The sequence below is a fragment of the Erpetoichthys calabaricus genome, chromosome 16, assembly GCF_900747795.2.
Source record: "Erpetoichthys calabaricus chromosome 16, fErpCal1.3, whole genome shotgun sequence".
Lineage (NCBI taxonomy): Eukaryota > Metazoa > Chordata > Cladistia > Polypteriformes > Polypteridae > Erpetoichthys > Erpetoichthys calabaricus.
This window is the reverse complement of record NC_041409.2, coordinates 36,425,889-36,437,039: the sequence shown is the minus strand read 5'-3', so window position 1 is coordinate 36,437,039 and position 11,151 is coordinate 36,425,889.

The following is an 11,151-nucleotide window of genomic DNA, read 5'->3' as shown; positions in this document are numbered from 1 at the left end:
AACTGACCGACATACAAAAACGGACAAGGCTCGATACAAACAATGCACGACGTAGACTGAAACGGACTTTTGGCAAAGCGGAGGCGAATCAATTAAAACTACAAAATAGCGCGTCACAAATAATGGACATGCAACAACGCGGCACTCAAACGCCACAAGCAAAACATGCCCGTCGCGGACATCAACGCCAGACAACGCCTTCAATAATGAGTCCACTATTAAGGAAAATTCATTGGGATTAATGAATGTCATTTACAATCATTGTCATTCACTTAACTTCCCAGAAGAAACAACTGGCAATACAAATAATGAATTTACACGTTGTTGTCAAAAGGGGCAGATTAGACTGCCTCCTTTACATTCATATCCTGAATATCTACAGAAGCTTCTAACTAACGATGTGCCTGAAAGTAAAAACTTTATGAACTGCATTAGATCCTACAATAGTTCATTTGCTTTTGCATCTACCGGAGTACATATCAGGCAACCAAAAGGCAATGGCCCATACTGCTTTCGCATATGTGGTTAACAAAACGCACTATATTATGTCCAAAAAATATTAATGTTAATCACATTAATAACTAGGTCATTTCATTACTTCCTGGAGAGACACGGCTCTTTCTAAGCTCTGACAAAGTTGACTCTGATGACAACAATGAACATCTGAATTTCCCCTTAGAATATTTGAACACTATTAACCCAGACGGATGACCACAACACAACCTTACCCTTAAAAACGGTGTTATTCAAGCAACAGTTCTTACAGAATCACATGCTAACAATACTGTTCTCATTCCTAGAATTGACCTTACGAGTTCTGACCTGGATTTACCTTTTACATTGAAACGCCGACAGTTCCCCATTAAACCTGCATTTGCCATGACCATCAACAAATCACAAGGACAAGCCATGGACAAGGTTGGCATCTACCTCTCTGAACCCGTTTTTGGACATGGACAACTTTATGTTGCCTTCTCACGTGTTCGACGTTCATCTGACGTTAAAGTTAAAGTTATAAATGATCCATGCCAAGGAAGACTCATTCAAAGACAAGACATCATCTTTACTACTAATGTTGTATACAAAGAAATATTCCAATAAAACATTACTCTATGCCAAACACTCTATTTTTTATTTATATAGGCATCATCCAAACCTGCACACTATTCTATATCTAATTCATACATCTCACTCTTTGTCATGCCCCAACGCCAGGGGTTGGCGAGCGAAGCGAGCAGGGGGCAGAGCCCCCTAGTATATATATATTTAGTTAACACTATATATAACTGAAACATGCTGGCACACAGCCCTGTAAATGCAGTTAGGAAATCAACACCTCTAGCTCTCTTGAGAAGGCTGTATTTGTCATGAACTAGAGATTTTCCAAGCACCAAATCCCAAAAACTTTAGCAAAATGCCCAACAACTGGAAGTATGTCAATCTTCAGCTTGTAAAAGATTAAGGGCAGACAAATACATTTTTATTAAATAAAAGATTTATTTTCAAATATGCACTGCAGCATAATAAGTTCCGAAGAGCACAAAAAGCCCAGAATAAGTTGCCTTAATCAACAAGGCTAATCCAAGGCAATCCAAGGCAAACAAGTCCCAAAACACAAACAAAATCAAAGTCAAAAACAGAGTACAAAGGTAAAAAAAATGTAGTAATTCCACAAAGCACGGTAATAATTACAAAGAAACTCACCAATGCCAGTGCATTCAATGAACCACAATGGACTGCTTGTTTCCTCAGCCTTTATAGTGTTGATGGCAGTCTCTTGATTGAGATGGACAGGCAGCTCCGCATCTTGGGGAACCACCAACAAATTACCATGAACATATCAGAACAATCATAGGAATTAAAAACAAAAACTAATAAAAAGCATAGAATAACACAAGTAATAAACATAAATGACAATATCTACATAAACCATTCAAAAATTAACAAGAAAGACATAAAACAGGAATTTGAATACCAGTTGGGGGGAACACTGGCTAAAACAAAACAGTATTAACATCATAAGTGCTTTGAGAAAACCAAAAACAAATCCAAGAATGAGGAATAAACTGCTAAACAGTACCTGATACAAATATTTTTAGTGCAGAAAACTAGTTGTGCAATGAGAAATCTAGGCAAAGAAAAACCTTCACCAAAGGTAGATTCCAGCTGCAGACCAACCACAATCATAGAAACTGACCACAGTGAATATAAAACTGCCCAGGTGGAGTTTGGATAACCAGATGCAGGGGCTCTCAAAAAATTTTAAACTATGGAATATGAATTATCTGAATTTGTTCTTTAATTCATCTGTCCTGAAGTGTTACTGGGATCCAATATGGCACCTGTCAGAGGAATTTACCAAGCTCTTTTTACTACTGGCAAATCTTATTTAATATTTTTCATGCTCGAATCCTTGTTAACTTCACTCTTTCTATATGGTGTTCCACAAGGCTCTATCCTAGGTCCACTGCTCCTATCCTAGGTCCACTGCTCTTTTCGATTTACATGCTTCCGTTAAGTCAGATTATCTAACTCAGCTATGCCAATGACACACAACTGTATTTATCAATAGCACCTGACGACCCCGACACTCTTGATTCATTGACACAATGTTTCATTTGTGTTTCCGAATGGATGAGTAGTAATTTTCTCAAACTAAATAGAGAGAAAACAGAAATTTTAATGTTTAGCAAAAATGATTAGAATGAGGTTATTAGAAATAAACTTGATGCATTAGAATTAAAAGTCAAGACGGAGGTAAAGAATTTAGGGGTAACTATTGACGCTGACCTGAATTTTAAAACATATTAATCAGAATACTAGTGCAACATTTTTTCACTTAAGAAATATAGCAAAATTTAGACCTCTTATAACATTGCAAGATGCTGAAAAATTATTGCACGCTTTTGTTTTCAGTCAGCTAGATTACTGTAATGCACTCCTCTCAGGACTACCCAAAAAAGACATCAATCGATTGCAACAAGTACAGAATGCAGCTGCTAGAATCTTAACTCGGAAATGAAAATCCAAGCACATCACCCCAGTTTTGATGTCATTACACGTTACCTGTGTCATTTAGAAATGACTTTAAAATGCCGCTTATGATTTAGAAAGCCTTAAATAATCTCGCTCCATCTTATATTTCGGAATGCCTCTTACCTTACACTCCAAATCGTAACCTTTGATCATCAAATGAGTGTCTCCTTAGAATTCCAAGAGCAAAACTTAAAAGAAGTGGTGAGTTGGCCTTCTGCTGTTATGCACCTAAAATCTGGAATAGCCTGCCAGTAGGAATTCGCCAGGCTAATACAGTGGAGCACTTTAAAAAACTACTGAAAACACATTATTTTAACATGGCCTTCTCATAACTTCACTGTAATTTAATCCTGATACTCTGTATATCTAATTCATTATAATAACTATTCATTCAAAATCTGTACTAACCCCTACTCTCTCTTCTGTTTCCTTTTCCGGTGTCCTGTTGGTGGTGGCGTGCGCCACCATCATCTACCCAAAGCACCATGATGTTCCAACAATGATGGATGGATTAAAAGCCAGAAGTCTGTATGACCATCAGCATCAAGTGACTCCGTGAAAAACCCGAACTACAAAGAGGACTATTTCATTTATGTTAGGTAGAATGCCCAGAGGGGACTGGGCGGTCTCGTGGCCTGGAACCCCTACAGATTTAATTTTTTTCTCCAGCCTTCTGGAGTTTTTTTTTGTTTTTTCTGTCCCCCCTGGCCATCGGACCTTACTCCTTTCTATGTTAATTAATGTTGTCTTATTTTAATTTCTTATTTTGTCTTTTATTTTTCTTCTCTTCATTATGTAAAGCACTTTGAGCTACTTTTTGTATGAAAATGTGCTATATAAATAAATGTTGTTGTTGTTGTTGATTCTTGCCTACAGAGTAGTCAGTTGATCAGCACCTGAGTATATGGAGACACTGATGAGGTGCTATGCTCCTTCTCACCCATTCAGGTCTTCTAGGGAACAGCATCTGATGATGCTACCTCTGCATGGTATCAAGTCTCAATCCAGACTCTTTTCTTGTATAGTTATTAGTTAGTGAAACTAACTGTCCACCTCCATCTGAACTGCTGACTCCCTCAATGTATCTAAGAAGCAATTGAAAACCCATCTGTTCTGTGAATATCTAATTGATTGAACAAGAAAAAAAAAAAACTAGGACCTGTGATCTTTCATATTGTTGGTTGATTTATTGTTACATTAAGTTTAATTGCTTTATTGATTGTTAATCTATGATTGTAAATTTATTAGTTGTTATATCTTTTCACACGTAGAGATCAGCTTTTGTTAACTGTCCTAGTATATTTGCTGAACAAAGAGGCCCTAGTCTGATATTAAACGATTCATAAGATTCATAAGATATTTTGCATAAAAGCATCTGCCAAGCAAATTAATGTAAATGTAAATAAATACTACCATCCATCCATCCATTTTCCAACCCGCTGAATCCAAACACAGGGTCACGGGGGTCTGCTGGAGCCAATCCCAGCCAACACAGGGCAGGAACCAATCCCGGGCAGGGTGCCAACCCACCTCAGGACACACACCAAGCACACAATAGGGCCAATTTAGAATCGCCAGTCCACCCAACCTGCATGTCTTTGGACTGTGGGAGGAAACCGGAACACCCGGAGGAAACCCACACAGACACAGGGAGAACCCGGGAAGCGAACCCAGGTCCCCAGGTCTCCCAACTGCGAGACAGCAGCGCTACCCACTGTGCCACCGTGCCACCTAAATACTACCACTACAATTAATTACAAACTTTATGAGTAAATAACATGAAAAGTCTTGGCAGCAGCTCTAATATGAGTATGCTTTAGCTTTGATTTAAATCCTTCTCTGATATTGGTAAGTAGATCATGCCAGATTTTGAATATCTGCCCTATACAGTAGATGAATTAGTAGAGTGATGTATCATTTTAGCCTTTTATGGATGTAATGAGAAGGAAAGCAAAATGACACCTTTTATTGGCTAACTGATTAGATTACAATACACACGCTTTAGAGGCAGCTAAGGCCACTTCTCATTGCCCTGTAGCTGAAGTCAATGCCTCCTAAATAACCTATATGTATATTTAGAATTTAAGGTGACCTACATCTTCAGATCACAATATATACTTTGGAGTGACACCAGTACAATCCTTAAATTAAAAAGGGTTGCTAAAGGATTTACTACTTAAATTGTCTCTAAATGTATCGTAATTGGTGATTTAAGAAATGGCTCCATTTCTAGCCATGCCACTTATTGTGGGGATTTGAATCAAGTGTACAGCATTAAATGAACAATTTGAATAGCCTGGCAATAAAGCATTATAATAGGAAAATCTGGCAGAAACAGAAGAATAAACTAGCTTTTCAAAATCCTCCAAGTTAACAAACCACCTTTAATTTATTCAGCATAACATGTGCACTTATGGTAGCCAAAGCAACCTTCAAGCCTTTTGAGAGGAGATTTATTAAAGCATTGTTTTACAATTCACAAAGTTACACCCAGAAATTAATGGTGAAACTGAAGTATTATTTGGGCTAAGTTATAAATGCATCTACGTATGATTGCTATATGAATGAATGTAAATGATATTGCTTCCAAGTTACTCTTTCAATTGGCAACTGAACCTATAGGTACACAATTTCAAACTGTGGATAGGAATCAGAGGGTACTTATCTTGAGATACATAGTGAAAAGTCTGTGAAGTATGAACTAAACTGGCAAAAAACAATGTACAGCTGAGGAGCAAGTAGTTATGGTTAATAGAATCAACAACTGTGATTAAGCCTAAAAGCATGATAATCCTGGCATTCCTTGCTTCAGAGTTCCCTCAGGTTTATACAATAAACCCTTGACATATATTGTTACACATTCATTGTGGAAATTCAGAGGGACTGGAAAATGGCAAATTATCCCATTATATAAAAAAGGGTGATCGGACAGCTCCAAGCAACTACAGACCAGTAAACATAATGTGCATCACAGGTAAATTACTGGAAGGATCTATTAAGGAAAAGATCGAGTATCCCATGGAAAGAACAGGAGTTTAACTTAACAGTCAACATGGTTTCAGAAGACTGAGGTCATGTTTAATTAAAATGCTGGAATTCAATGAGCAAGTAACAAAAGTGGAACTTATGATATTATTTATCTTAACTTTCAGAAAGCATCTGATAAGGTGCCACATGAGAGGTTGGGCATCAAGCTAAAAGAATTGGGAGTTCAGGGAACGGTGCGTACATGGGTGCAGAACTGGCACAGACACAGAAAGCAGAGGGTGCAAGGAGCCTTATCAGAATTGGGAGATGTTAAAAGTGGTGTTCAGCAGGAGTCAGTGCTAGGGCTGCTGCTATTTATAATATATACAGTGCCCTGCATAAAGTTTGGGACAAAGACACATCTATCTTTGATTTACCTCTCTACTCCACAGTTTAAAATTAAAAATCAAACAATTCAGATGCGATTAAAATGCACATTGCAGAATTTCATTTAAGGTGATTTGCATGTGTATATCTACGGTATAATAATAAAAGGCAAAGCCCTCACTGACTGACTGACTCACTCACTCACTCACTGACTGACTGACTCACTCATCACTAATTCTCCAACTTCCCGTGTAGGTGGAAGGCTGAAATTTGGCAGGCTCATTCCTTACAGCTTACTTACAAAAGTTAGGCAGGTTTCATTTCGAAATTCAAAGCGTAATGGTCATAACTGGAATATATTTTTTGTCCATACACTGTAATGGAGGAGGCGGAGTCACGTATCGCGTCATCACGCCTCCTACGTAATCACGTGAACTAAAAACAAGGAAGACATTTACAGCACAAGTCACACGCGGGAACGAAGGTAAATGACGTTAATTTTTGACTGTCTTTTAATACTGTGTAAGCATACATATTAACACATGTGCAATTAAACGTGTGCATTTACGGGGTGATTTCTCAGGCTTAAAAGCTCACCTTTTATCAAACGCGGGAAGAAAGGTAACTGACGTTGTTCACTGTCTTTTAATACTGTGTAACCATACATATTAACACATGTCCAATTAAACGTGTGCATTTACGGGGTGATTTCTCAGGCTTAAAAGCTCACCTTTTACTAAAAAGGTAAATGCAAAACTATTTTCAATCAGTTTATTGAAACGCTCCCGTTAAGGATTGCAATAACATATTCGCGAGATAAAAGAACGAAGCAGGGGGAAATGGAGGAACAGCCGCAAACAGCGAAGAGCAAAAAATTAATTAAACAATTGAGAACGGAGCGAGTTAAGCATACAAGCATGTTCATAAGGGAAACAAAGCACGGTGTAAAACGTAACTTTAAATTAAGTTTATAGAAACGCTCCCGCTGCGGATTGCAATAACATATTCGCGAGATAAAAGTTTAATAAGAAGACACGAGGTATAAACGAACCACACGCCGTGGCGCAACGTTAGGGGCAACAGTTTCAACCATTCTATGATCTGCTTCTCGCAACTGAAAGACGGCACATGGCGGATGTTAGCCGACTTGCTGACCGCAACGTTAGGGGCTTCAACTATGGCGCTGACGCCACATCTCACTGCCAACACTTTGCAGACTGTACTTAAAAGACACGCCCTCCTCACTGGACAGTTAAAAACACCAATCAAACTAACGATGACATCAAGTATTACCCAATCAAAAGTAGGAAAGGAGGCATCTTCATAAAATGCGTGTGGGATGATTTGCATGACACGCTGCTTTAAAAAAAAAATGATAAAAAAAATACGGGATAAATCCCGTCCAGTATTGATTCAAAACGGGACGCGCAATTTCATTCTCAAACGTGGCACGATTCCGTATTTTAAAGGACGGGTGGCAACCCTACAGTGCCAGGTAACCACCCATACAATCAGATTGTGATTCAGACTAGGAATGCAATGAATGTAATTACCCCGATCTACATACAAGGCGAAAGTCTTGCAACATTCAAAGATGATGGTTTGGGATAAGTACACCATACAACATAAAAGAGCTTATGAAGCCTTGAACCGAAAAAAAGCAAGATCTCAGAGATCGTAAAAAAAAAAATAGGAGGTAATGTCGTTTTACTCGCTGTAGATTTTACTCAAACATTACCAGTTATTCCACGAGGGAGACCAGCAGATGAACTCAACGTGTGTTTAAAATCCATGCTTCTCCCACGCTCGGTTATATGTCGCGTGTTCTCGGGTAGGTGCACCAAAAAATGTATACATTTAAGCATGTAATGGGCAAACAAAAAATGAGGTATACCCGAAGGCACTGCAGTAGTACTTTATGTAACTTTACTTCTTAAATGTTAATGTTTTACTGTTTAATAATTTATACGCTTCTTATATGTTGTTCAAATTCTTTTATCAAAATACCAGTGACAGCGCAATGCACGATAACATGGAGTGAATACACCATACGCATCCGCCCACGGCTGCCCTGCTGTGCGCAGATAGGAGTTGATTCTACAATAAAATAAAATAAAGATAAAAAGAGTAAAACAATCATCACCCATAAAGCGTGTGTGTGTGTATATATGTGTATATATATATGTTGATATGTGGATGTGTATATGTATATATATATATATATATATATATATATGTAGATATGTATATATATGTGTATATGTATATGTATATATATGTTTATATGTGTGTGTCTGTATTTTATATATATAAAACACAGCAACACTCATAACAATGACAACACAATTACATTGACAATCATGTTACGTTATTTTTAAAACGTTTCCTTTTTTTTTCATAACCTCTTTAACACACTACTTCTCCGCTGCGAAGCGCGGGTATTTTGCTAGTTTATATATATATATATCCTAGACACAAACAGACGCACACCTGCAGTTCTAAAACACACATGTTTATTTACACAAAGGTCCCAAAACCCAAGTCCCGCACACACACAGTGCTTCCAGCACCAAAACACCCTTCTACGAGCCTTCAATGTCCGTGGGCCACCTCTCTTCTGTTCTCTGGAGCGCCATCCTACTCCAGCACCCGACTGTAGGAAGGCAGCCCCTTTAATATTCATCAGGATATGCTCCAGGTGCTTGTTGATGACCTTCCGGCAGCACTTCCAGGTATGGCGGAAGTGCCGCACGAGCACCTGGAAGCACTCAGGGCGTCCCTGGAAGGTACTTCCGCCACCTGCTCAGGTGTGGCGGAAGTGCAGATCTCCAAGGCTCCACGATGTTGTGGGAAACTTTGGGGGATCTTTGGCGGAACAGGAAGTGACATCATCAGAATCAGGTAGAATTTTCCGTGACTACACCCCACCACCCCTTGGCCTGGTGTGGAATTACCTTCTTCTGGTGTATGTATGTCACAATATTCACAAGAAATATAAATAACAAACTGTTGTTAAGTATGCAGATGATACCAAACTTGGTGGATTGGCAGACAATCTGGAATCCATTTAATCATTACCGATGGACTTGGACAGCATACAGGCTTGGGCAGATTTCTGGCAGATGAAGTTTAATGTCAGTAAATGTAAAGTATTACACATAGGAAGTAAAAATGTTAGGTTTGAATACACAATGTGAGGTCTGAAAATCGAAAGTACACCTTATGAGATGTATTTCAGGAGTCGTAATGGACTCTAAGCTATTGACTTCCAGACAGTGTTCAGAAGCCATTAAGAAGGCTAACAGAATGTTAGGTTATATAGCGCCTTGATGTTTGGAGTACAAGTCCAATGAGATCATGCTTAAGCTTTATAACACATTGGTGAAGCCTCATCTGGAGTGCTGTGTGCAGTTTTGGTTTCCAGGCCACAAAATGACATAGCAGTGCTGGAAAATGTCCAGAGAAGGACAACTAGGATGATTCCACGGCTACATGGGATGAGTTATGAGGAAAGATTAAGAGCTGAGCCTTTTCAGTTTAAGCAAAAGGAGATTAAAAGATTTGGTTAAAGTTTTTTACATTATGAAGGGAATTAGTTAAGTGGATCGAGACAGTTATTTTAAAATGAGTTCAACATGAAAACAAGGACACAGTTGGAAACTTGTTAAGAGTAAACAAATGTAAGGAGCATGATGACATCTGAAAATCATTGGGTATAGCAAACATAAATAGCATAATGACAAAGACATATTGGTGGTGGCCATATAAAAAACAAAATGATGTTATCAGAGTAACAACGTAATACATAAATACACAGAAATAAATGCATAAAATATTAACAATGTCATAAATAAATACAGGAATGTTGGAAACACATATTCACAACAGCTACACATTTGTATGTACGTTGCAAAGAAAAACTATCTAGCTTTTTTTTGATGACAAAAAAAAAATGAAAATCCTGAACTTGAAAAACACCTGGGGCCCCATGCATAACGCCGTGCGTAGAATTCACACTAAAACATGGAATACGGACAAAAACGGAAATGTTCGTACGCACAAAAAAATCTAAATCTGTGCGTTCGCCAACTTCCACATTCTTTCGCTCCATAAATCCCGGTCAGTGTGAAAAGTAATGCAAATGCACGTGCCTGCTGCCACTCCCCAAACTCCTCCCAGAATTATGCCTCTTTGAATTTGCAAATCAATATAAACAGCCCTTAAGTTCAGCGTTCTGTGAAAAAGCAATGGCAAAAGCATGGGGGGAAATAACAGAATTTCAGCAAATACCAAGTGGAGGCAAGGAAAAATGTACTATTTGTTGGTTTAAACAGTGGTATAAACAACAAAAGGAAGTTGACCGAGTGACATAGAGTGTCGGAGAAACTTGAAAGCTCAAGTTCACAAAGTCGCACAGTGCCCGAAATAAAAATGAAGTCATCAGATATCAAAGTCACTGTGAAAAGGCAAGTCGTAGCCCCCCGTCTGAGTGTCATATGAAAGCTTATTACGGTACAGAGAAAAGAAAAAAAAATAGGGATACAGTGGGTAAAAAAGCTCAAAATGTCAAACTTTAATCTTGAAATTTCCACTTTTATCACGTAGTTTATTTTGTCATTAAAGTAGAACATCATAAACTTCATCTTTAAATCGTTTAATTTACTAGTTTCTCAGATCCCATTGTAACTAAAGTAGCACATTAAATGCTTTGTTTTGTATTTGTTCTTCTATGTGCACTATGTGCGTGAATCACTACGTGCT